General features: G+C 41.8%; 1 long non-coding RNA gene across 1 annotated transcript; it reads right to left on the bottom strand.

Moving 5' to 3' along the window:
• Positions 1–755: 755 nt before the first annotated feature.
• LOC148145162 (uncharacterized) lies at positions 756–27747 on the bottom strand. The gene is made up of 3 exons (XR_015751010.1): positions 27695–27747; positions 17696–17769; positions 756–856 (listed from the first exon to the last, which is right to left on the bottom strand). It is a non-coding gene; the product is annotated as an uncharacterized LOC148145162 (long non-coding RNA).
• Between the last annotated feature and the right edge of the window lie 103 nt (positions 27748–27850).

The following is a 27850-nucleotide window of genomic DNA, read 5'->3' as shown; positions in this document are numbered from 1 at the left end:
GGAGGAACAGAGGGATCTTGGGGTCTATGTACATAGATCTTTGAAGGTTGCCACTCAGGTGGATAGAGTTTGTAAGAAGGCTTATGGAGTATTATCGTTCATTAGCAGAGGGATTGAATTCAAGAGTCGTGAAGTGATGTTGCAGCTGTACAGGACTTTGGTTAGGCCACAGTTGGAGTACTGTGTGCAGTTCTGGTTGCCTCACTTTAGGAAAGATGTGGAAGCTTTGGAGAGGGTGCAGAGAAGATTTACCAGGATGTTGCCTGGAATGGAGAGGAAGTCGTACGAGGATAAGTTGAGAGTTCTCGGCCTTTTCTCGTTGGAACGGCGAAGGATGAGGGGTGACTTGATAGAGGTTTATAAGATGATCAGAGGAATAGATAGAGTAGACAGTCAGAAACTTTTTCCCCGGGTACAACAGAGTGTTACAAGGGGACATAAATTTAAGGTGAAGGGTGGAAGGTATAGGGGAGATGTCAGGGGTGGGTTCTTTACCCAGAGAGTGGTGGGGGCATGGAATGCGCTGCCCGTGGGAGTGGTAGAGTCGGAATCATTGGCGACCTTTAAGCGGCATTTGGATAGGTACATGGATGGGTACTTAATCTAGGTTAGAAGTTCGGCACAACATCGTGGGCCGAAGGGCCTGTTCTGTGCTGTATTGTTCTATGTTCTTTCTCTTCCTTATTCCTCTACGTTGCCACTACATAGCAGTGTACATTAATTAAATTTACATTGCACAAAACTTACTGATTGTTTCTTCTAGCTGATCACATCTAAGTTTAGACTCTTGCAGATGAATCCACGTCTCATGAAGTTCACTGTCTTTTTGTTTATATTGCTGTTGCAAATGTTGTACCTTGATATGGATAATTTTAAAAAGATCATTTCAATTTAAGAAAACAAGTGAAAGTACAGTAACCCGATTTTCAGATTTATCTGAAGAAATGCATTTCCTACAAAAGAACATAGAAAATAGGAGTAGGCCATTTGGCCCAGTCTGGCTGCTCTGTTATTCAATATGATCAAAGCTGATACTCTTTCTCAGCACCATACTATACCCCTAGATGTATTTAGTCTCCAGAAATCTATTTCTTTCTTAAGTTTATTCAGTGACCTGGACTGTACAGTCTTCTGTAGTAGAGAATTTCACAGATTTACCCACCTTTTAAGTGAAGAAATTTCTCCTCATATTGTACAAACTCAAGGAATTCATCTGTTTATAGTATTATTGCAAATATCAATTCCCAGTTCACATGGTGAATAATGTCAGCCATGACAACTGTAGCACCAGTGTTAGAGTCAGAGATAAACAGGGGTGTACAACATGGAAACAGATCACCCAATCCAACTCATCCACACTGACCAAATATCCTAAATAAATTTAGTCCTATTTGCCAGTATTTCACCCACATTCCTCTAAACACCACCAATTCATGTACCCATCCAGATGCCTTTTGTCCCTTTTAAATCTTTTCCCTCTCACCTTAAACCTATGCCCTCTAGCTTTGGACTCTGCTACCCTGGAGAAGATCTTGGCTATTCACCCTACCTATGGCCCTCATGATTGTATGAAACTTCTATAAGGTGACCCTCTGCCTCGGACACACTAGGGAAAATAGCCACAATCTATTCAGCCTCTCCCTATAGCTCAAGTCCTCCAAACCTGGCAACATCATTGTAAATCTTTTCTGATGCCTTTCAAGTTTCACAACATTCTTCTTACAGTAGGGAGACCAGAATTACATGCAATATTCCAAAAACATCCTAACCAATGTCCCGTACAGCCGCAACATTATTTCCCAACTCCTATATTTAATGTACTAACAAATTAAGGCAAGAACGCCAAACTCCTTCTTCACTATCTTGGCTACCAGGGACTCCACTTTCAGGGAACTATGAACCTGCACTCCAAGGACTCTTTATTCAGCAACGTTCCCAGGGCCTTATACTGAGGCATATAAGTGCTGTCCTGATTTGGCTTTCCAAAATGCCTCATCTATCTAAATGAAACTCCATCTGCCACTCCTTGGCCCACTGGCTCATCTGATCAAAGTCCCATTGTACTTTAACATAATCTTCTTCACTATCCATTGCACCTCCAAATTTGATGTCATCTTCAAACTTACTAACCACAGCTCCTATATTCACATTCAAATAATTTATATAAATGACAAAAAGCAGTGGACCCAGCACCAATCCTCATGCTACAACTCTGGTAATAGGCATCCAGTCTGAAAAGCAACCCTCTACCACCACCCTGTCTTTTACCTTCAAGTCAGTTCTGTATCCAAATGGATAGTTCTCCCTGTATTATATGCAATCTAAACTTGCTAACCAGTCTACCATGAGGAACCTCGTCGGATAACTTACTGAAGTCCAAAGAGATCACGTCCACCACTCTATCCTCATCAATCCTCTTTGTTACTACATGATTTCCCATGAGCAAAGCCATGTTGACTGTCCCTAATCAGTCCATACCTTTCCAAATATTTGTCAATCCTGGCCCTCAGGATTCCCTCCTACAACTTATCCACCACTGAGAGCAGGCTCACTGGCCTACAGTTCCCTGGCTTTTCCTTACCACGTCTCTTAAATAGTGACACCATGGTAGTCAACTTCTATTCTTACGGCACTTCACCTGTAGCTACCAAAGATACAAATATCTCAGCAGGGGGCCCAGCAATTACTTCACTAACTTTCCACAGAGTTCTAGTTTTGTATCTCTACTGTCCTGCATAAAGACATGTCCTACCTTACGACTACTGTTTAGAGGCCTGTACATAAGTCACACTAATATATTCCACCTCTTGTTGCTTCTAGGCTCCATCCCTGATTATGGGTCTAGTTTCTCTGAGCCAAATTTGCATTATAACACCAGCCCATCTCCTTTTCTTTTTTTGCCGATCCTCCCTAAACATTAAATATCCTTAAATGTTCAGTTCCCAGTATTGATCATCCTGCTTCCACATTTCCATAATTGCTATAGTTCTCCCTGTATTATATGCAATCTAAACTTGCTAACCAGTCTGCACTGTTTATAACTATTAGGACTGTTACTTCATCTACCTTCTTGTAGTTGTCCCATGCATTCAAATATAGTATTTTTAGATATGTCTTTTTTACATTTTAACATCTTTAGTACTAGGTCTAATTTGCTGATAGCCCTTATTTCCTCTGTCATTCACTTTTGCATGCTTCATATCCACCTTTGTTTCCCTCTCTTTTATATATCACTCTGGTTCCCATGATTGTTGTAACCCTCTTCATGCAGGACAACTTGAAACTTAAGGGCAGAAATTTTGCATTGTCCATAAAATTGAGGGCCAGTGGTAATGTTATTACAAATAATCCAGTCATCAATTAAAATGGCAGCTGGTAGAATGTAAATTCAATTTATCACTCTGGAAACATATACAAGGGTGGAATCAGCCGAGTCCCCAAATGACATAGGCAGTGGTGAATCAGTTGGGAAAATTTGGAGATCTGCAGAAATTAAATTCTCAAATTCAAGAAAACAGCTTCAACAACCAAATTCTGAAGTATCTTGCTAGTGAGTGGTGAGAGGCCTATTTAGTGTCCATTCGTAGTTAATCTCGCCTTCTGATTTGCATTTTCCTGTTCTCCGATGTGATAGAGAAATTAGTGGTGACACTTCTCAACATCAAAGTAAGGCCTGGCAAATCCAGCTCTCCGGTTGCTCCTCTAGACCTCCGCCTGGATAAGTCACCAACACCTCGGGATACACAATGTGGGGCAGTGACAACCCATACCCTTAACCATGGAAGTTGGCAACAAATGCACACCAGCCTCTCTGCATTCCCATGGCACATCTTCAACCCACTTACAATTTGTTTCTCCTCTTCAACACTGCACTTTGGAGTGTAACAGCATCTTTCACTGCAATGCTGCTATCGACATACTTTGTGACAAAGACAAGCATCCATCTCATATATTAGAGCTCCGGGCTCCTAGTTTACTCTCTTAGTACTCACTCACTTTGCATCTGCACATAGCATCTCTGCCTGGCCTTTTTGCAAATTGTCCCAGTAGAATACAGCACCATACTACGCTAATGTCACATCTGCAGCTGGTGCCAGGTGTTAGCTTATACAGCAAACACATTGCATGTGATTCAACCAAATAGCCATGTCACAATGTCTAGGGGATGTAGTCCTCAGTCAGGCAAATGATATTCAATCTGGAGATACTGGCACAAGTCAAGGGTGTTGTCCAACATCAGTCCAGGGGTTTGGACACTGTCAGTTGGTCACTTGGACAATCAGAGTCAGAGTCAAGGTCAGAGTCAGAGTCAGGGGTCCAACATCTACAGTCCAAGGACTGGACCATAGTTAATCCCTCAGTTCCAATGCATCCAGCCTGGAGAGTTGTGATTAGTCAGTTGGGGAACTGAGTAGGGATCAGACTGTTCCTTGATCAATCACATGGTCTTTCACAGTCAGAGGGGTGGGTCATGGTCAGTCCTAAGAGTTTATCCACTGTAAGTCAAGGTGGGGTGCATTATCAAATGCATTGTTATGGTAGAGTAGCTGAAGAACTCAATTGTGGAGACTGGGGACAACATGCTGGGATACAGAAAGGATAATTATTGTGAAAATGGGCAAGTTAATGAATAAAGGGAGCAGGCAACAGAGCATGGGAGGGAAAGGGGTACAGCAAGAGGGGTGTTCATTGAGAGTCAGCATACCTGATGCATTAATGGGGACAGTGCAGTATGTCCAGGATGGCTATACAGTATGCCTCAGGATCTGTGAGTAAAGTGTGAAGGTGAACAGTTAAACAAACTATTTGGGTGGGAATATGACAAAGAACAAAGCCAATGGTATTGACAAGAACAGCAAGAAAGAAGAGAGAATGAAAATTTGGTGAGGGTCATCTAGACTGAGAGACTGAAGCAGTAACTCTCTCAATGAAGAGCAACATGGTTTTCTTCCATTCTCCTCCAATTAGCTGGTACACAATGGAAGTGAAAATGACTGCCATCAGACCTAGAGTGGGCGAATTAAGTGTTTCATTCTTTAAAGGATGACGATACACTTTCATGCTATGTGAGGCCTTTTGAAAGGTAATAACATTAAACAGTGTCAGGAGATCTACTTGGTAAAGTGTGTTCAACCCCACTTCTTCTAGGGTCATCACTAAGGTAAAAGAGTTTAGCAAATAACTCAAAGTGCTTAGTTTACTGAGTTTAGCAGTCTGATGCATTCAGTTTAATAGAAAGCACTGACCATTCTTCTGTACTTTAAGGAGAACTATTTATTACAAATAAATCAATTCTAACCACAAGGAAACATATATATAATTTTCAACTGAACACACACACACATACGTAATTGGAAAACACAGTTCAGTGGCACCAGTTGACAGGTTTAATGGGATAGGCAAAAGTGAGTACTGCAGATGCTGGAGATTAGAGTCAAGATTAAAGTGGTGCCGGAAAAGCACAGCAGGTCAGGCAGCATCCGAGGAACAGAAATTTCGACGTTTCGGCCAAAAGCCTTTAATGGGGTGTTTGTTTTGCATCTCCCAAGTCCTCCTGATCTCTAATGTCCTTATTTCCAGCTCCTTTCAGTTCTTTGCTGAAGACCCAGGACAGGTGACACATTACTTGTTTAGCCTTTCAGTTACTGGTTAGAGGCAAGTTTCCAGAAAATGAAGGAAGTAAGTAGATATCTACCTTTCAGTGTTCAGTTACTTCAGTGCAGAGACAGAGAGAAAGACCCTGTATCTTTTCCAGCCTGGATACAACTGCCTCTCTAGTGTTCATTTGGAGGAGTCGGTGTTGGACTAGGGTGGACAAAGTTAAAAAACACACAACACCAGCTTATAGTCCAATAGGTTTATTTGGAAGCACTACCTTTCCAGGCACTGCTCCTTCATCAGGTGGTTGTGGAGAATAAGACCATAAGACACAGACACAATCTTTTGCTATAAATATTGTGTTTTATGGTCTTATCCTCCACAATCACCTGATGAATGAAAAGTGCTCCGAAAGCTAGTGCTTCCAAATAAACCTGTTGGACTATCACGTGGTATTGTGCAATTTTTAACTTTCTCTAATGTTCATACAACAAGCTGTTCATTTGCCTAGAAATGAATCAGAAAGCTGTCATCTCGCTCATAACTGTTGACCTCCTTAAATGGCCCTAATTGCACAAACAAACCAGCAATCTGTTTGTGCATTCTTTAGACATACACCCATGTGACCTTGGGTATCTTCCCTCACTGCTCGGGCAAAGCAACAATGTAAACACAATACATAATGAGTCCCGTAGTTTATTTGTAAAAGGCAGCAACTCCTTCCACAATCCTAGGTATTAACTTTTTCACATTTTGTTCCACAATCCAAATGAAGAAACTTAGAAGATGCACTCTTTCTAACAAACATCCACACAGTACAGGTGAAAAGAAATGTTACCAAAAAATACTCTGTGAACCTTAGACATTGACTTACTATGTCCACTAGAAATCCTGGGTCCAAGTACCCTTGACCACATCATGTATCATTAGAGCTGAATCTTCCCACGTTTTGATAGAAGTGTCATTTTCATCAAGTTTTATGGAAGTTTTTTTCTTCTCATGTGATTGTTCCAAACTTGCCTCATTAACTATCTACCATGCCCCTACGGCACCCTTCTTATCTAATTCTATTTCAATTCCCCTACTCACCATAGCCAGAAGTACTCACTACCTCCAGGAAATCCCAGGATATCAGCAATTTCATAGCATTGACACCATGCTTGCTGCAGACCTGGTCAAAATATGTTGGTGTTTGGAGCATGGTTGCAGATATTCAACTTGAAGATAGCAGAGATGAAGAAACTTTGCACCTTGCTTTGCTGAAAGGGTCCTAAAGCTCTTGGTAGAAGAGATAGAACAGAACAGTAGTGCCCTGTTTCCACTAGATTGCCAGAAGAGGCCAGGAAACCAGACCTATTAGGTTTGAATGAGAATGCTATCCAGGTTAGCGAAGTGTCCACAGAACAGAGGAATGCCCAGCAATGCAGGACAAAGGTCAATGACATTTTCTGCTCTGCTGTATCATGCTCACACTAACTCTACTATTGCACCTCCTACTGTCACTTTCACCACTACATGCATCATCTTCCCTCAATTCTTTTTACCTACCCCCATTCTACTAACTTTGCATGGCCTTTGGCTACTTACTCACCCACTCAGAACACCTCATCAACTTTTCCACACCTGCACCAGTATGAACAGCCTTGCCACCCACTTTCATCTCACTCAATACTTTTTTCTCAGGAAAAAATAGCCCACAACACAGCTCAAAGAGTCAGGATAGGTGATGGTGGGTTGTCGGATATTCTGTCTCATCACCCCATGGAGGGAGATGTCTTGGAAATGACTGTTAAGGACCAAGACTAGTCATGTGGAGATGCTGAAACCTCTATAACCCGGCATCCAGGCAAGAAACCCTGGTCACTGTTGAGCTCATCTCCCATGACCCCCATTGTGCATTTATTCTATATCTTTGTCACAATGCTCTCTCTCTTATACCTTTGCAGCCACTAAAGGGTGTCTGCCATCACAAGGCCTACCTTACAAGAATCTCAGAGAGGATTAGTCACTCAAAGGAAGCACTGGCAAGGCTATCTTTTCACCCTCAACAGCTCAGATACCGACATCTCAGTGGTACTTTATCTATGTTAGACCCAAGAACACCTGCTGGTGAGCATGTCTGGAGCTTCAGATTTTTCCAAACAACTGAAGGATGCACCAAGATTAAGATGAATGATGGATCTGCAACATTGAGATGATGGAGATGTTCTTCAGCGCCTTTGCTATACTACGGCACAATACAGTACCTTCAGCAAAAGCACACAGTAAGGCCTTTTTTCTGAACATTGTTCAATGGAATTGAGTTGCATGAAGTCATCTTTCGTTGGCTGCATAAGTTTTGAAGATGGGCCAGCATCCTTTTATAATTCTAAAGAAAACACAGCTTTGTATCTTGATCTTCCGATGTAATTAATGGTATGTAATAAAAGTTAAGCTGACAACTTAATGGAAACCTTCAAATCGTCTGATTCTCCCTCATTAAATCATGCTGTGGAAAGGAGAGATATCACTTAACAAGATTAGAATATCATGTAATGTTAAGAAAAGCTAGCTTCTCTATCTTCATTACTGTAGTAGCAACTGAAATGACATTTACTCACATGACTGATGCTGGAAAGTGAACAAATATTTGCAAATATGACAATGCATTTACAATGAAATGTCAATCATACAAGAGGTTAAGGAAGGTGAACCTCCATCTAGACATGATATACTAGGTATGCCTGGGCCTTCTCGCTGAAAACATCCTTTGAGTTGACTGACAGGCTCAACTATTGGGCAGGTGCCCTCTAATCTGCATCTAGGTGTAGTAGGAGGGAAGGAAAGGAAACAGATATTGTTATGAAGTTGAAAGCGTGTACTGTACCTTTAAGACAGAATGAACACTGTTCTGCACTGAGAGTTTACAAGAGAAGTCTCAGAAATTGAAAATACGTAACATTTGGCTGTGAAATAGATACCTGAGTTGGTTGTTGTTTTGATAACTATTCAAATTTAACCAATCAGTTTCAATTATGCTGAAAATGTGTTGCTGGAAAAGCGCAGCAGATCAGGCAGCATCCAAGGAGCAGGAGAATCGACGTTTCGGGCATGAGCCCTTCTTCAGAAATCTGTCCTGAAGAAGGTCTCATGCCCGAAACGTCGATTCCCCTGCTTCTTGGATGCTGCCTGACCTGCTGCGCTTTTCCAGCAACAAATTTTCAGCTCTGATCTCCAGCATCTGCAGTCCTTACTTTCTCCTAGTTTCAATTATGCCCCAGGATACTAAAACCCAATCAGGTCTGAATTGATTGTTTGGCAACAGTGAACCAATGAGACGATCCAATGTGAGGATATGACAAAGGCAGGCATTTTGAAAATCAGACAGGGCAACTGCCATCGAGAGAGAGAGAGACAGACAAACCCAAGATATCAAAACACTCTCTATCAAAGGTACCTTTTCATATGAAACATCTTCACAATAAAAAGAAAGATGACCCAGGGAGATCTTCAGCCGGAACAAGAAAGACACCAAAGATGACAGCCGTTGTATGGTTTTGTAATTAGGTAGGTGCAATTTCAATAAGTGTATTATTGGAACAGTATATTGTTATAGAGTTGGGAGCAGCTAATAAACAGCTTAAGAGAAAGGTGGGCTTAGAATTGGGAATAGCTGCTTAATGATCACTTTTAGAGTCAAAGAATAAATTGATATTATTTTCTTTAACTAGTGGAATTTGGGAGTTCTCTGTCATTCATATGTTAACAGGTTAGGAGGCAAGGTGGGTTTTTCTGCGTGTTTGGCTTAGACTGCGTCATAACAATATGGTTGAAGATGCCAAGCAGAATCGAGGTGGAAGGCCAGGTCACCTCTATTCAATCACGGTTAATAGCCCTGCCTTAGGCGCAGCCAGCAGAGTAAGTCAAAGGCGGCCTCCAACACCTGTCTAGATTCTGTTTGGGGTAGTCAGAGTCAGGATCCTCTACCCATAATGGTCGAGCAGCTAAATGATTGGCAGCTCATCAGCTATGTTGAGTACTTCTGCCCTGTTGCAAGCTGTTTAGCTCATGAAACGAGATATGGGCAGGTATTATGGGAGATTATTGTGGATGATAGAGCTATTAATTTTGGTGTAGGTGTGCAAATGCCTTATTCATTGAGGCCATACAGAGTTAGTTATTTTGCAGGTTGGAGTGGGCAAGGCTGAGTGAGGAAAATATTACAAGCAACTGTGAGACTGGTAAAGCATGAGCCTTGTTGGGAGTTCAATGCAGTAGCAGAGATGGAGTGAGTGTCAGGTGCTGGAGAGAAATTATGGCACTTTTACTAGTGGAGCACAGAAGGATGTCCACCTTCCTTTATTCTCTAACTTGGGTGACAACCTCAGACCATAGTCTGATATTATGGCCTCCACTACTGATATTGGGGGAAGAGACAGTCCTCAAAGTTTGTGAGAAGATTTGTAGCTCAGGTGCTCGTTGTTGTGGTTCTGTTTGCCGAGCTGGGAATTTCTGGTGCAGACGTTTCGTCCCGTCTAGGTGACATCCTCAGTGCTTGGGAGCCTCCTGTGAAGCGCTTCTGTGATGTTTCCTCTGGCATTTATAGTGGCTTGTCTCTGCCACTTCCGGTTGTCAGTTCCAGCTGTCCGCTGCAGTGGTCGGTATATTGGGTCCAGGTCGATGGGTTTGTTGATACAATCTGTGGATGAGTGACATGCCTCTAGGAATTCCCTGGCTGTTCTCTGTTTGGCTTGGCCTATAATGGTAGTGTTGTCCCAGTCGAACTCATGTTGCTTGTCATCTGCGTGTGTGGCTACTAAGGATAGCTGGTGGTGTCGTTTCGTGGCTAGTTGGTGTTCAGGGATACGGATCGTTAGCTGTCTTCCTGTTTGTCCTATTTAGTGTTTTGTGCAGTCCTTGCATGGGATTTTGTACACTACGTTGGTTTTGCTCATGCTGGGTATTGGGCCCTTTGTCCTGGTGGGTTTTCTGAAAGTGGCTGTTGATTTGTGTGCTGTTATGAGTCCTAGTGGTCATAGTAGTCTGGCTGTCAGTTCAGAAATGTTCTTAATGTATGGTAACATGGCTAGTGCTTTGGGTTGTGGCATGTACTCATTCTGTTGTCTTTCCCTTAGGCATCTGTTGATGAAATTGAGGGGGTATCCGTTTTTGGAGAATACATTGTAGAGGTGTTCTTCTTCCTCTTTTTGCAGTTCTGGTGTGCTGCAGTGTGTTGTAGCCCTTTTGAACAGTTCTTGATGCAACTTCTTTTGTGCGTGTTGGGGTGGTTGCTTTCATAGTTCAGGACTTGGTCTGTGTGTGTGCACCAAGTCCTGCTTGTGCACCACCCTGTCCAGGAGGAACTCAAACATCATGGCCACAAAACGCTGATTTTCCCTGTCTGCCATGAACAAGATTAATATCAGAAATTGTGCAGGGCAGCTCCAGACTAATACTGCTTGTCTGGGTGTATAATGAAGCCACTGGCTGGTCTGAGCACCATGACAGCCAGGTGTGCGCAGTCTATGACGTCTTGTACTCAGGAGAGTCCAGCTACAATGTCCAAGCCTCTAGCTCGCTTGGCCTGTCATTGTTCTATACTTGACCACCTGATCTTCCTATAGATGGCATCTGTCATGACCTTGGTTCAATGTTTCAAAGCTGATTTAAGAATTAAGCAAATCTGCCACTTCAAGTAAAGGTTTACATCACAGGTAGTCACCAGGTCCATGTCTGTTGTTGTGTATCTGCCATCCAGTGTATCTTACTTTAAGTGACCTGAATAAAGATAGAGTCTGAGACCTTTGTACTGTCATTACCACTACATCATAGCATGTGACCCATCATTAATGTCTCTCTTAATGCTATGGTGACATGCTACGAGACATTAAACACATCCCTCCTTTCCAAAGATAAGAAAAGACCCAAACAGACAAATGTAGGTTGTACACAGGCACAGGTTGTTAACTTGGTAATTACACAAATCAGTGAAAGCAGAGTGTACAAGATGAACAATTCAAACTTCGATGTAACGCCTTGAAGGTGTGATGAGCTGTACAAAGCTTGTGATCGTAACTGGAGAGATACATGCTGTTTTTTGTTGCACTTGTTTGACAACTTGGTTGTCCTCCAGTTGTTTGCTATCATTCAACATCACCACAAATTGTCATCCTTGGAGTTTTCTTCCTGACTCTTCATGTACGATTGGGTTTTCTGTTCTTCTGAAAGGTAGCACAATGAGGACTGACTTTGTATGATTTGAGCTGTTTACATACTTTAGGAATATTTACTGGTATCAAAGTATTAAAATATGGATTTCTCAGTTTTTGTAGTTCTCTATCCCACTCACTTGTTGTGTATCTTTTCATTCTCCTCTATGATTGAAGAAAAATGTCCTGTCTCAAAAAAGATGGACAATTTGTTGCTGGGCAAGGTCATTTGTACTTATTTGCTAAGCATAACATGCTGGGAATGGTGGTCCCTCCTCTTTTGGTATTGCACAAAAATGCATCAGTGCAAAGCAAAACCTTGTATTTAATCTTAAACTTGACATTACATACCAAATGGTATGGTACCTTTCTGCTAGACCATTTGAGCAAGAATAATGGGTAATAATGTGCTATGGGTCACTCCCACATAGCACACATCTTGAAACAGTTTGCCAGTCAACAGCTATCTATTAATAGACATTATCTATTTTGGCACATCAAGTAAGCTGAAAATAGCAGTCACTGTGTCAGAATTAGTTGCACTCACTGGTTGAAAGATGGAAAATTTGGAGAGGCAATCCATCACAAGGATGTAATCTTCCCCATACAGCATGAACTCTGCTAAGCAATGAATGGAACATCACATGGATGTAGAGACTCCTTCCACTGCTGGGTTTGGTACGTTTGACATGCCTCCCATGCACTTATGAATCAATGGATATCCTGATTCGTCCTGGCCAGTGCACAGATTCACATGGTAGTCATCTTTTTTATCCAAAGCTTATTTTGTCATTGGTATAACATGGACATAATTTCTTAACATAAGACTTTTGGTATGAGCACTTGCTGCACTTGAAAACGACCTGTCTTGATAAGAGGTAGGGAGATGGTTATGTAACCCCTGGGAAATAGCACCTACTGATCTCATGTTCCTGCTTTCCATGACTGTTGTTTGTCCCAAGGACTGTGAAAGGATGACATTTAAAATGGAAAGAAAATCTAATTATTGCACATTGGTGTAATATTTAAATGATCAACTCATCTCTTTCGAATGGACTGGACACCAGCTCCACATACAGCTGGGAAACGGAAATGGGACAGGAACTGCCAATGAAATATTGTGACAACAAGTCCATGTTAGAAACTGAATGTTCTGCAGCATGTGACTGACCTTCTGTTCACCAACAACTGCAAAGCAAAAGTCAGTTGTGTGATCAAATATTCTCCATTTACTTTGATGAGTGCATTTTTAACAAAACTCAAGTAGGTCAACATTATGTTTCCCCTTGTGGGACAGTCTAGGACCAGAAGCCATAATCTTAGAATAAGGGTTGCACACTTAAAAATAAGGAATTTCTTTTCTAAGCGGATAATGAAACTGTGGAAAATTTTACTGCAAAAGGTTGTCAAGGCTGGGACATGAAGTATATTCAAGTTTGAGATAGACTTTTAATCAGCAAGGGAAGCAAGGCTTATGGGGAAAAGGCAGGAAAGTGGAAATGATGATTATCAGATCAGCCATAATCTCACTGAACAGCAAAGCAGACTCGCTGGGGTGAATGACTTATGCCTGTTACTGTGTCTTATAGTCTTAATTAAGTTCAGAACAAACAAACCTGTATGATTGGCACCCTTTCCATCACCTTAAGCTACACTCCCTCCACTACCAGTATACTGAAGCCAAGGTGTGTATTAACTATAACAAAATACAACACATATTGCTGGAAAAACTCTGCAGATCTGGCAGCATCTGTGGACAAAGGAACAAGAGTTTACATTTTGAGTCCAATAGCTCTTCTTTGAAACAAAGAGTCAGAATAGTTGGGCTCAAAAAAATTAACTTTTACTCTCTCCAGACTCTATTAGACCTGTTGAGTTTCTCCAGATTTTATTCCAAAAGCATTAAATTGTTTTAAAGAAAGCGAGCTCAATGGACAGGACTTGTGACAATTTTACAGATCAGATTCCATAGCCGACAGAAATTTAATAATTTCTAAAGCTTTTTTAAAGTACCATATGTTATCAATAAACATTTCCAAGTGATATCATGCCCAATCTAACATAAAATAATATTGCATGATTACAGGAAATCAGGTTTAAATCATGGAAAATGTCAAGATTCAGTCCTAGTGTAAATCTGCCCTTTGTATTACTGGCACCCTATACGCCATCTTAGAACATAGAACATAGAAGAATACAGCGCAGTACAGGCCCTTTGGCCCTCGATGTTGCGCCGATCCAAGCCCACCTAACCTATACTAACCCACTATCCTCCATATACCTATCCAATGCCCGCTTAAATGCCCATAAAGAGGGAGAGTCCACCACTGCTACTGGCAGGGCATTCCATGAACTTACGACTCGCTGAGTGAAGAACCTACCCCTAACTTCAGTCCTATATCTACCCCCCCTTAATTTAAAGCTATGCCCCCTTGTAATACCCGACTCCATATGCGGGAAAAGGTTCACACTGTCAACCCTATCTAACCCCCTAATCATCTTGTACACCTCAATCAAGTCACCCCTAAACCTTCTTTTCTCTAATGAAAACAGCCCCAAGTGTCTCAATCTTTCCTCATACGATCTTCCTTCCATACCAGGCAACATCCTGGTAAACCTCCTCTGCACCCGTTCCAGTGCCTCCACATCCTTCCTATAGTATGGCGACCAAAACTGCACACAATATTCCAGATGCGGCCGCACCAGAGTCTTATACAACTGCATCATGACCTCAGGACTCCGGAACTCAATTCCTCTACCAATAAAAGCCAGTACGCCATATGCCTTCCTCACTGCACTATTTACCTGGGTGGCAACTTTCAGAGATCTGTGTACATGGACACCAAGATCCCTCTGCTCATCCACACTACCAAGTATCCGACCATTAGCCCAGTACCCCATCTTTTTGTTATTCTTCCCAAAGTGAATCACCTCACACTTAGCTACATTGAATTCCATTTGCCACCTTTCTGCCCAGCTTTGCAGCTTCTCTATATCCTGCTGTAACCTGCCACATCCTTCCTCACTGTCAACAACTCCTCCGACTTTCGTATCATCCGCAAACTTGCTCACCCAACCTTCTAACCCCTCTTCCAGGTCATTTATAAAAATGACAAACAGCAATGGTCCCAAAACAGATCCTTGCGGAACACCGCTAGTGACGGCACTCCATGAAGAAACTTTGCCATCAACTACTACCCTCTGTCTTCTTCTATCCAGCCAATTCCTAATCCAAACCTCCAACTCACCCTCAATGCCATATCTCGGTATTTTCTGCAGTAGCCTACCATGGGGAACTTTATCAAACGCCTTACTAAAATCCATATATACCACATCTACCGCTTTCCCCTCATCAACCTCCTTCGTCACCTTTTCAAAGAATTCAATAAGGTTTGTGGGGCACGACCTGCCCTTCACAAAACCATGCTGACTATCCTTGATCACATTATTCCTATCCAGATGTTCATAAATCCTATCCCTTACAATTCTCTCGAAGACTTTGCCCACAACAGAAGTGAGACTCACTGGCCTATAGTTACTAGGGTTATCCCTACTCCCCTTTTTGAACAAGGGAACCACATTTGCTATCCTCCAGTCTTCTGGCACTACTCCTGTAGACAAAGAGGACATAAAAATCAAGGCCAATGGCTCTGCAATCTCCTCCCTTGCTTCCCAGAGAATCCTAGGATAAATGCCATCAGGCCCAGGGGACTTATCTATTTTCACCTTTTCCAGGATTTCCAACACCTCTTCTCTACATACCTCAAAGCCATCCATTCTACTTATTTGTGACTCAGTATTCACATCGACGACAATGCCCTGTTCCTGAGGAAATACTGACGAAAAGTATTCATTCAGTGTCTCCCCAATCTCTTCCGCCTCCACACGCAACTTCCCACTACTATCCTTGACTGGACCTATTCCTACCCTAGTCATTCTTTTATTCCTAACATACCTATAGAAAGCCTTAGGGTTTTCCCTAATCCTACCGACTAAGGACCTTTCATGTCCCCTCCTTGCTGCTCTTAGCTCTCTCTTCAGGTCCTTCCTGGCTACCCTATAACTCTCAATCGCCCCAATTGAACCTTCACGTCTCATCTTGAGATAGGCCGCCCTCTTCCATTTAACAAGGGATTCCAATTCCTTATTAAACCACGGCTCCCTCGCACGACCCTTTCCTCCCTGCCTGACAGGTACATAATTATCAAGGACACTCAATAGTTGCTCCTTGAACAAGCTCCACATATCATTTACACTCTTGCCTTGGAGTCTACTTTTCCAAGCCACACATCCTAAGTCATGCCTCACCGCATCATAATTTCCCTGACCCCAGCTATAACTCTTGCCCTGTAGTACACACTTATCCCTCTCCATCACGAGAGTAAAAATCACCGAATTATGGTCACTATCCCCAAAGTGCTCACCTACCTCTAATTCTAACACCTGGCCTGGTTCGTTACCCAGAACCAAATCCAGTATGGCCTCACCTCTTGTTGGCCTGTCTACATATTGTGTCAGGAAACTCTCCTGCACACATTGAACAAACACTGACCCATCTAACGAACTTGAGCTATAGCTTTCCCAATCAATATCAGGAAAGTTAAAGTCCCCCATAACAACCACCCTATTACTGTCACTCATCTCCTGAATCACCTTCCCTATCCTTTCTTCAATGATTCTAGGACTATTAGGAGGCCTGTAAAAGACTCCTAACAGGGTGACCTCACCTTTCCTATTCCTAACCTCAGCCCAAACTACCTCAGATGGCAAGTCCTCATCCATCGTCCTTTCCACCACTGTAATACTATCTTTGACAAGCAATGCCACACCTCCCCCTCTTTTACCCCCACCTCTGACCCTACTAAAACATTTAAATCCTGGAACCTGCAACAGCCAATCCTGTCCCTGTTCTAGCCATGTCTCCGTAATAGCCACAACATCGAAGTCCCAGGTACCAACCCACGCTGCAAGTTCACCTACCTTATTTCGTATACTTCTTGCATTGAAGTATACACACTTCAAGCCACTTTCCTGTTTACAGACACCCTCCTTGGAAATTGATGCCATGTTCCTAACCTCCCTACACTCCAGGCCCTGCACCCTGAAGCTACAATCTGGGTTCCCATGCCCCTGCAGAGTTAGTTTAAACCCCCCCCAAGAGCACTAGCAAACCTCCCCCCAAGGATACTGGTGCCCCTCAGGTTCAGGTGTAGACCATCCTGTTTATAGAGGTCCCACTGTCCCCAGAAAGAACCCCAGTTATCCAAAAACCGGAATCCCTCCCTCCTGCACCATCCCTGTAGCCACGCATTTAAGTGTTCTCTTTCCCTATTCCTCGAATCTCTATCACGTGGCACGGGTAACAAACCAGAGACAACAACTCTGTTCATTCTAACTCTGAGCTTCCAACCTAGCTCCCTGAAAGCCTGTCTAACATCCTCGGCACTCCTCCTACCTATGTCGTTGGTGCCAATATGGACCACGACTTCGGGCTACTCCCCCTCCCCCTCCAGGACCCGGAAAACACGATCAGAGACATCACCTACCCTTGCACCTGGGAGGCAACATACCAAACGTGAGTCTCTCTCGTTCCCACAAAACCGCCTATCTGTGCCCCTAACTATCGAGTCCCCAATTACTACTGCTCTGCTCTTCTTCACCCTTCCCTTCTGAGTAACGGGGACAGGCTCCGTATACATTGCGTACAAAGGCAGTCCACTTTCTGGAAAAAGTATGAACCAACTACAAAAGACACTACAGAGACTCACTAACGCTTCATGGACAGCATTTCTCAGAGCCACCATTCAATCTCAAAATTTACGTGACCAAAGCAAATCCGATCCTCATTGATGCAAATGATATGAAGAAATGAAATCTGTTAAATCATGAATATTCAAGTAGTAAAATACCTCATTCTCTTTTTCATTTAGTTGTTGTTGATACTTATTCCTAAGTTGCTCTCTTTGTTCCATTTCTTCTTTTACTGCAATAAAATAGTATTATAATAAAACAACAGCTGATACTAACTTATAAGTACATGAGAAGGGAAATACATCAGTGGATTGTTCCCTGAGGGGTTGCATACATGACAGTGAATATTCATAAAGGATGGCACACATAATAGGGAGCACAGAAGAGTGTAAGAAAAAAGCCAAGAGGGTGTTTATGTATGGAATTAAAGCAAATGGGAAAATACGCAAAAGAAATTAGAAAAAAAAAACTATTTTTCAGTCAAGTAGCTAAGGTGTAAAATGCACCATCTCAGCAAGTTCAATTGGTACATGGATTATGGGCTTCACAGGCAAGGCCAGCATTTTTGCCATCCTTAATTGCCCTTAAAATGAGTGACTTGCTAGGCAATTTCAGAGGACAATGAAGAGTCAACCACATTTTGTGGATTCCGCATTCCTGATGAAGGGCTTTTGCCCGAAATGTTGATTTTCCTCTTTTGCTATAAATTCTGTCTTATGGTCCTGCTTCACAACCACCTGATGAAGAAGCTGTGCTTTGAAAGCTAGTGCTTCCAAATAAACCTGTTGGATTACAATCTGTTGTTATATGATTGTTAACATTTAAAAGGCATCTGGATGGATATATGAATAGTAAGGATTTAGATGGATGTGAGCCAAGTGCTGGCAAATGGGACTAGATTAGGTTAAGATATCTATTCAGCATGGACAAATTGGACTGAAGGGTCTGTTTCTACGCTGTACATCTCTGTGACTCAATAAAAGCTAGACTGATGGTGACTTGTAATCATTATTGATTGTGAGCAAAACCTCTGGGTCACTAATCCTTCTTCAAGAAAGAAATATGTTACCTCATCTGTTCTGGCTAACATGAGGCTTAAATGCCTCTAAAATGACATGGTCGTGAGTTTTGTCTTGCCTGTTGCATATCAATACTTGGCTTCGTCCATGCAAATGTGGGTGACTGCAATGAACAGCCAAGTCTAACAAAATACTCAGTGGATTTATACACTAAGGATGGGAGGGGTGCAAATAACCAGCATGTAACCAGCAGTGGAGTGAACACTTCACATGCTGCCTTTCCTCCTTCCCTCTTCCTGTGATCCCATTGCCTTCAGCAAATGAGTCTAAACAATGCAGCTAAACAAGGGAAGGAGGGCCCTCTAGGTTTTGAACTATCAAAAGAACAGCAGCCAAACTAATCTCAGGCAACGAACATAACACTCAAAGGGCTGTTTCCACTTCAAGAGTGATTGTCAGGGTTGCAAGAAGGCATAGTTTAAGGAGACAAAATTTTAAAAATGTGAATGGCACAAAGTTGCATCGGTTTCTTATTGCATGGATATGATCATTCTCTTGTGTTCATGTGTGTTGAAGTATTTCCCTCATCTCTGTTAAATTAGTATTTTGAGAATTGTACAAACTGATGTGCACAGTTAAGGAGGCTAAAGGCAACAATAACTTGCATCCTAGGATTAAAAAGGAATAACTACGTAGTTAGTAAATGTGTTGGATTCTGGAGAAATACCAGAGGATTGGAAAAATGCCAATGGGGCACCCTTATTCAAAAAGGAAGGGAACCAAAAAGCAGGTCTAAAATCTACTGTTGGAAAAGTATGGAATCAATTAAGGAACCAATAGCAGAACATTTGGAAAATCAAGTAGAGTCAGCATGGTTTCATGGAAGCGAAATCCTGTCTGATTAATTTATTAGAGCTTTTTGAAGAAGACTGAACCAGAGATGATAGAGAGGAACCTATAGATGTATTGTAATTGTACTTCCAGAAGGTACTCAACAAGGTACCTCACAAAAGGTTAAGACATAAGCTAAGAGTTTATGATATATTGCTGGAAGTGGCACGGTGGCACAGTGGTTAGCACTGCTGCCTCACAGCGCCACAGACCCGGGTTCAATTCCCGACTCAGGCGACTGACTGTGTGGAGTTTGCACGTTCTCCCCGTGTCTGCGTGGGTTTCCTGCGGGTGCTCCGGTTTCCTCCCACCATCCAAAGATGTGCAGGGTCAGGTGAATTGGCCATACTAAATTGCCTGTAGTGTTAGGTAAGGGGTAAATGTAGGGGTATGGGTGGGTTTCGCTTTGGCGGGTCGGTGTGGACTTGTTGGGCCGAAGGGCCTGTTTCCACACTGTAATCTAATCTAATCTAATCTAATCAATATATTGGCATGGATATAAAGAATTGGCTGACAAGCAGGAAATGGCAAGCGACAAGGGATTTTTTTCAGCTTGATGGCCTGTGACGAGTGAGCTTCCACAGGGATCAGTGCTGTGACTACAAGTGTTTACAATACATAGTAATGACTTAGAGGAAGGAAGCGAATGTACTGTAGCCAAATTTGCAGATGATACAAAATAGGTAGAAAGGCACATTGTAATAGTGATAAAATAGTTTACAGAGAGATATATTAATAGACTAAGTAAGTGGGCAAAAATTGATAAATGGAGTATAATGTGGGAAAATGAGCAGCTGTACATTTTGGAAGTGAGAAGAAATTTAGAAAAACTGCAAAAAGCTGCAACACAAAGGAACTTGACTCTTTACTCAGAGATTAATACGGGTGTGGAACGCACTGCCTACAACAGTAGGAGACTCACCAACTTTCAGGGCATTTAAAAGGTCACTGGATAAACATATGGATGAAAATAGAATACTGTAGGATAGATAGGTTTCAGATTGGTTCCACAGGTCGGCGTAACACTGAGGTCCGAAGCGCCTGTACTGCGTTGTAATGTTCTATGTTCTATTGGCAGTACTTGTGCATGAAACCCAGAAAGCTATGCACAGGTGAAAAGCAGATAATCACGAAGGCTAAAGGAATATTGGCCCTTATTTTAAGGGGTTTGGAGTATAAGAGTAGTGGAGTCTTACTGCAACTGTATAAAGTGTTGGTGATACCACTTCTGGAGTCCTGTGAGCAGTTTATGTCTCCTTATTTAAAGAAAGATATTATTTCATTGCAGGCTGTTCAGAGAAGGTTCCTTAGGATGATTCCAGTATGGAGAGATTGTCTTATGAGGAAAGGTTAAACAGATTGGGAGTCGACTAATTGGAGTTTAGAACAATGAGAGGTGATCTCAGTGAAACATCAGACTCTTAAGGAACTTGACAAGGTAAGAATTGAAAAGGTATTTCCACTTGTAGAGAGTCTAGGACTAGAGGGCATAGTGTCAGAATAAAGGGATGTCAATTTAAGACCGAGATGAGGAAGCGTTTCTTCTCTCAGAGAATTGGAAGTCTTTGGAAATCCTTGCCACAGAGAGTTGTGGAGGCAGTGGCCTTGTTTGTATATTTAAGGCTGAGATAGATAGATTCTTGATCAGTAGATCAAGGGCTACAGGAAAAGGGTAGGAAAGTGGATTCGAGGAATGCCGGATCAACCATTATCCTACTGAATGGTAGAGCAGGCTAAAAGGGCTGAACAGCCCACTGCTATTCCTTATGGTCTCAATGTGTTGCACCCCAGGAATGATCAAAGATATGATTTGGGCTTCTAGTATGGTCTTGCAAATTGTGACCTCTAAGTATCCTGGCAAGGGCAGGGTGATTTATAACCTAGTTGGTGCGCTCACCCATTATCCCACAGAAATTGTTGTTTAAGCAGTATCTAGAGCTGAGGAAATGCCATATTCTGCTGGTGAACTCAAAGTTCTTAGAAGGCATTGTTAGCATGTTTAGTGTGCTTCACTGAGTTATATGACTTCCTCAAAATCATGTGTATGGTGCTGCTCATGCTAAGAATCCACACCAGTTTTCCTTTTAGTGTCAGATTCCATCTGACTGTAGGTTGTACTGGAAGTAGTGCTTCCACTATAACTTTTATTTAGCAGATGATCTGGTAGGCATCATTCTGGCAGGAATATGGATGCTTGTCTGGCTACTTCACCTTGACATCTACAGCTGCATCAGCCACTTTCTCATGAATATCAAATTAAATATAAAAAATCAGAGTAGATCATTTGGCATTTCAAGCCTGCCCCACCATTCATTATGATCATGGCTAATTATCCATCTCAATGGCATGTTATTGCTTTCCCCTCATACCCTTTAATCCCTTTAGTCCCAAGTCCTATGTCCAACTCCTTTTTGAAATCATACAATGTTTGGGCCTCAATTGATTTTTGTGATAGGAAGTCCCACAGTTTTACCATTCTAGGGGTAAAGAAACATCTCATCTTAGTCCTAAATAGTTTACACTGTTTTCTTAGACTGTGTCCCCTGGTTCTGGACAACCATCAACCAGAACATCCTTCTTGCAACAACTCTGTATAGTCCTATTCAAACTTTATAGGTTTCATTCATTGTTCTGAACTCCAGCGAATACAATCCCAACAGATTCAACTTATCCTCATACTTCAGTCCCCATCCCAGGAATGAGTCTGATAAATCTTTGTTTCATTTTCTCTATAACAAAAACATCCTTCCTCAGATTAGGAGACCTTATCTGCACAAAATATTAGAGGTGTGGTCTCACCAGGGCACTATATAATTGCAACAAGACATCACGGCTCCTGTACTCAAATCCTTTTCCTTCTTCCTTATCTGAGAAGAAATTCAAGCCTTTCAGATCCTCATCTGCAAATTTCTCATCACTTTGCTGCACAAGATGCGCAGAACACAGCAGGTACACTGATTCTATCTTTGGCACATGCTACAGCGTTTTATCTGAGCAGTGCAAACCCATTGTTATCCTTTTTGAGGCATGGGTAAAATTATACCTCTCCTCTGCTGGGCTTTGAGAGTTGTACAAACATGCAATGAGCCTGATCTTCTATGGATATCCCTGGTCACCCAGGAGACATCCCTGCAGTTGCTATGGGGAAATAAACAGATGTAGCACCTGAAAGGGACGGAGGGTTAAGAACTAGGAAAACTTCATGCAAAGTAAAGATTTAATTTGCAGTGATCATAGACCAACTACGCTTTGAACGAGTGAAACTGTTTCAATTTATGAATGCTAATCTCTAAGCTCGTGGATCTTTCAAAGCAAAATGTATGCAGTCAACTGCAGAAATCCAAGATTGCCATAGAAACATTTCTTTTTTACTTCTTTATGGCCTGTGAGATTTGCTGATTAGCCATCATTATTGTCTAGCTCTAATTTCCTAAAGGGAAGTTAAAAATCAATCACATTGGTGAGACTCTGGAGTCACATGTAGCCCAGGCCAGGATGGTAGATTTCCTTCCCTAAAGGACATTATAAGACCATAAGATGCAAGAGTAGAAGCCCATTGAATCTGCCTCACCATTCAGTGAGATCATGGCTGATCTGATAATCCTCAACGCCATCTCCCTGCCTTTTCTCCATAACTTCTAAATCCCAATTGATTAAAAATCTTAGTCCTGAATATACTTAAATTGCTCAATCTCTACAGCACTTTGTGGGAAAGAATTTCATAGATTCACAACCAGCAACAAAGAAATTCCTCCTCACCTGTCTTAAGTTTGCAATCCCTTATTTTGAGATAATGCTCTCTCGACCTAGACTCTCCCACAAGGGAAACAAGCCTTACATATCTGTTAAGCCTTTAAGAAAATTGTATGTTTCAATAAAGTCACCTTTCATTCTTCTAAATATCAATGAGTAGAGACCCAACCTACTCAACTTCTCTTCATAAGACAAAGAGTCTCTCCATATCTGGTATAAGTTTAGCAAACATGCTCGAGACTACTTCTAAAGTCAGCATATCTTTCTTTAGAAAAGCAGCCCAAAACTGTTCAGTATTCCAGCTACAATTGGAATATTGTCTTGCTTAATTGTTGCAACCCCCCCTACTTTTAATATTCCATTCTCTTTGTAATGAAGTCCAAATGCCATTTGACTTCCCGATTACCTGCTGAACTTGGATGTTAGCTTTTTATGATACAAGGACTCACAAATGCCCTTGTTTCATAGCTTTCTGCAGTCTTTATCCATTTAAAATTTCACTCCTCTATTCTTCCTCCCAAATTGCATAACCTCACATTTTCACACATTACATTCCATTACATTACTAAGTTTCTGCCCACTCATTTAACCTGTCCCATTACTCTCTGCATTAGTGAAGTGTATAAACTCTTATGACAATTCATGGTGGTTGCAAGATCGCCTTTAGTCTAGGGTTTTGGGTTATTAGTTCAGCACCACTGCCTCATATTGTACAGATTGCCTGGCTCTCAGGATCTATGGAAAACCATAGAAGATAATTAGCTATTATGAATGAACATTGATGACCTCCCTGATGCAACTGAGAGTGACTGCCTATGAGATTGCTCACAAATCCTCCATAAAATTCTGGAAAATCCCAGAATGTGTGAAAATTCAATGCCACAGGTTTTTTTTTAAAATGCTAGTGTTGAATAGTCCCCTCAGATAATTGACATAAGTCTGTGAAAGCCACACCCATCTATGACATTGCCTTTTTGACATTTACAGATGATTACCTTTTGTAGTATGTTTTGTAGTATGCCAACATTCAATATCGCACTGATTCCTGCTTACCACCATCCTGAGTTGCCTGGCACTCTGTTAGTGCATCTTTGCTGATGTTCTAGCTGCTGCAATAACTTGTCTGGGTCACCCTCAGCCAGTTCCTCTGCAGCTGTGCTTAGGGCGAGCAAAAGGACTCAATTCATTGGATTGTTGCTTTCGGAGACATAAAATGCAAAAACAAGGATGCTATGCAAAATTTTTTAAAATCAATTTTTAGGCCTCAGCAAAACTCTTGATTGATTCAACTTGCCTGGCTAAGGAAAGTTGCAAGCAAAAGGTCATCAAAAACCTCATTCCACTCTGAAAAACATTGAGCAACAGGGAAGCTCCATACGCAGCTTTGACCAACTTTGGTCTTCATTGACATTCATAGGTAACTCTATCCTCAAATTTAACTCTTCTTTCTCAAGCAGTACAGTGATCCCAGAGCTGGAATCCATTATTGAATTGACCCTCGAGTACTTTTCACCCTTTCTTCACCAACCATTTTGCACAATCATCTTTGGAAACCTTTTGAATCTCCTCCATCACCTGTGACCAACTATCTCCCATCACCACTGGTCAGCGCTCCAGCACAGTGCAATTGACACCATTAGCTTTAATTTCCTAGCCTTAACCACCAGAAAATAGGGGTACTGAGTAAACTACTAGAGCCATAGGCTTACGATGCCTGGATCCAGATGGATTTCATCCTAGGGTCTTAAAAGAAATGGTTGATACATTGTTTTTAAATTTTCCAAAACTCCCTCAAAATAGGAACGGTCCCATTAGATAGGAAACTAACTTCCTATCTGCGATTGGATGGGAAGGTGCCGTGTGTGACGGGAGAGGTGTTAGGTGTGATGGAGCAGTAGACTAGGTTGTCCCGGAGGGAACGATCTCTGCGGAATGCAGACGGGGGAGGGAAGGGAAGATGTGTTTAGTGGTGGCGTTGTGTTGGAGTTGGCGAAAATGGCGGAGGATTATTCTTTGCATGTGAAGGCTGGTGGGCTGGAGGGGGTGGGAGAACATCCTTGCTACCACTGCCACAGGCATCGAATGGTGAGAGAATGACCTCGCTTCCACTGCCTCAAGCCCCGAATGGCACGAGAACTACCTCATTACCGCCGGTCTCCTATCGCCAGAAGAAGCCACCTCTGCCAATCTGCACGTGGCCCACTCTCTGCACCGGTGCTGCCGACCAACCCACCACAGGAAATAAGAAAAAAAGACCAAAAGGAAAATAAAGCGAAAGAAAAGAGCAGAAGCAAAAGTAAAACAAAGAAGTAAAGCAGATGGGAGTGGATGGGCCCTGGGCAAGAGCCCTTACGCAGCCCTGTTACTCTGTTGCCATCTTGCACTGGAGCTGGTTATTATATAGATGAAGAATTCAAAGTTTGATTGCCAAAGGACTAAGCCCCACTCTCTGCAACTGGATCCTCAGTTTTATGACCCACATGCCACAATCAGTGAAGATTGGAGACAATATTTCATGCTCATTAACACTCAACACCCAGGGATGCATACTCAGCCCCTTACTGTACTCGCTGTCAACCCATGACTGCGTCGCCAAATATCAGACTAACACCACTTACAAGTTCACTGATGACACCAACATAGTTGGTCGAATCTCAGATGGGGATGAAACAGACCACAGACGGTAGGTGGAAGATCTGGAAAAATGGTGCACTAAGAACAACCTAGGTCTCAATGCTGGCAAAACCAAGGAAATCATTATTGACTTTCGGCCAGATGTTGCACATGCCCCCCTGCACATTAACAGCACAGAGGTGGAACGAGTGGAGAGGGTCAAGCTCCTAGGAGTGGTCACACACCACAAGCTTTCTTGGACTCTTCATGTGGATGCATTGGTTACAAAGGCTCAACAATGTCTCTTCTTCCTCAGGCAGCTGAGGAAATTTGGCATGACGGCAAATTCCTCTGCCAACTTTTATAGGTGCGCCATCAAGAGCATTCCGTCTGGATGTATTATTACCTGCTATGGCAACTGTACCAGTCAATATCGGAGACGGTTACAGAGAGTGGTGAACTCGGCCCGGACAATCACAAAGGCCAACCTCCCATCTACAGAATCCATCTACTAGGCCCACTGTCAACGAGAGGCCGCCAGCATCCTCAAAGATCCATCACACCCTGGCAATGTTTTTCTACAACCTCTAGGGTTGAAGGTACGGATGCCTGAACATACGCAACAGCTGGTTTCGAAACAGTTTCTACCCTACTGTCGTGAGAATACTGAACAGACTCACGAACTCTTAAATTCGCCTGTACCTGTGTTTTTGTTTTTGACACTGATTACCTATTATTTACTTATGTATGCTACTTAACTATTGCTTGTATTGCTTGCAAGACAAAGCTTTTCACTGTGCTATGGTACACGTGACAAAAAAATCAATTCATTTCAATTTTCTGATCATATAAAAATGGTTGCCTGCATTGCTTGCAAGACAAAACTTTTCACTGTGCCTTAGTACATGTGACAACAAAATCAATTCAATTCAATTTTCTGATCACATAAAAATGGTTGAAAAAATAAGTTGTGAAGAGAACAGAAGGAGGTTACAAAAATGTATAGACAAGTTAAATGTATGGACAAAGACCTGTCAAATGGAAGAGAATGTGGGAAAATGTGAAATTATCCATTTTGACAAGAATTTTTAAAATGCTTATTATCAAAATAGTGGAGGTTGCAGAGCTCAGAGATGCAGAGAGATCTAGGTTTTTAGTGCACGAATTGCAAAAGACTGAACACTGTAGATACGTCAAGCAATTAGGAAAGCTGGTAGGATGCTACTGTTTAGTGTAGGGGGTATTGAATACAAAAGTAGGAGGATATGCTTCAGTTATACAGGACTCTACTAAGATCACATCTAGAGTATTGTATGTGGCACTGATCACTTAATTTAAGGAAGAATGTAAATGCATTGGAAGCCGTTCAGTGAAGATTTACCAAATAAATACCTTCAGGGATCTTAAAAAAATTATTTCTCTTGTGGAATAATCTAGAATGAGGGGTTACTGCTCAAAAATAAAATAGATCCTCTTTTAAATAGATGAGGCGAAGTTATTACAATCTGAATCATAAGTGTTTGAAACTGTCTTTCTGAAATGATGGGGTGATTGCGCAGAAAGAAATTTTCTGAATATTCTTAAGGTAAAGGCAGATATATTCTTGGTATGCAAAGGGTTGAAAAGTTATCAGGAATAGATGCAAGGTTACATTCAGGGCAGCTATAAATTTATTAAATGACAGAACAGGCTTGAGGGGTTAAAAAGCCTACTCCAGCCTCTGAGTCATTTGTTCTTGCGTTATTAAAGTTGAGTTTGTACTATTTATATTGCTGCATTATTTGATTGAGTCCATACTTTTATTCAATACAATATTCAAAACATCTGATATCTCTTATTTATTAAATAACAATCTTAACTCGTGACAAAATGTATACTTACACTTAAAAATGATTTCCAGTCTTGAATTTTCAGCTTGCTTGCGAAGTTCTTCAAAAGCCATTATAATTCTCTAAAGTTAGATTTACAAAATAAAGAAACATAAATACACAATACAATGGAACTCTGAAAATGTACATAGTGGCACAGCCTGCAGTC

Source organism: Chiloscyllium plagiosum, unplaced genomic scaffold, assembly GCF_037043375.1.
Source record: "Chiloscyllium plagiosum isolate Xiang-an unplaced genomic scaffold, Cpla_swu_hap1 HiC_scaffold_26, whole genome shotgun sequence".
NCBI classification, from domain to species: Eukaryota; Metazoa; Chordata; class Chondrichthyes; order Orectolobiformes; family Hemiscylliidae; genus Chiloscyllium; species Chiloscyllium plagiosum.
The sequence above is the reverse complement of the archived record's forward strand: the minus strand, read 5'-3'. Positions and strand labels throughout refer to the sequence as shown.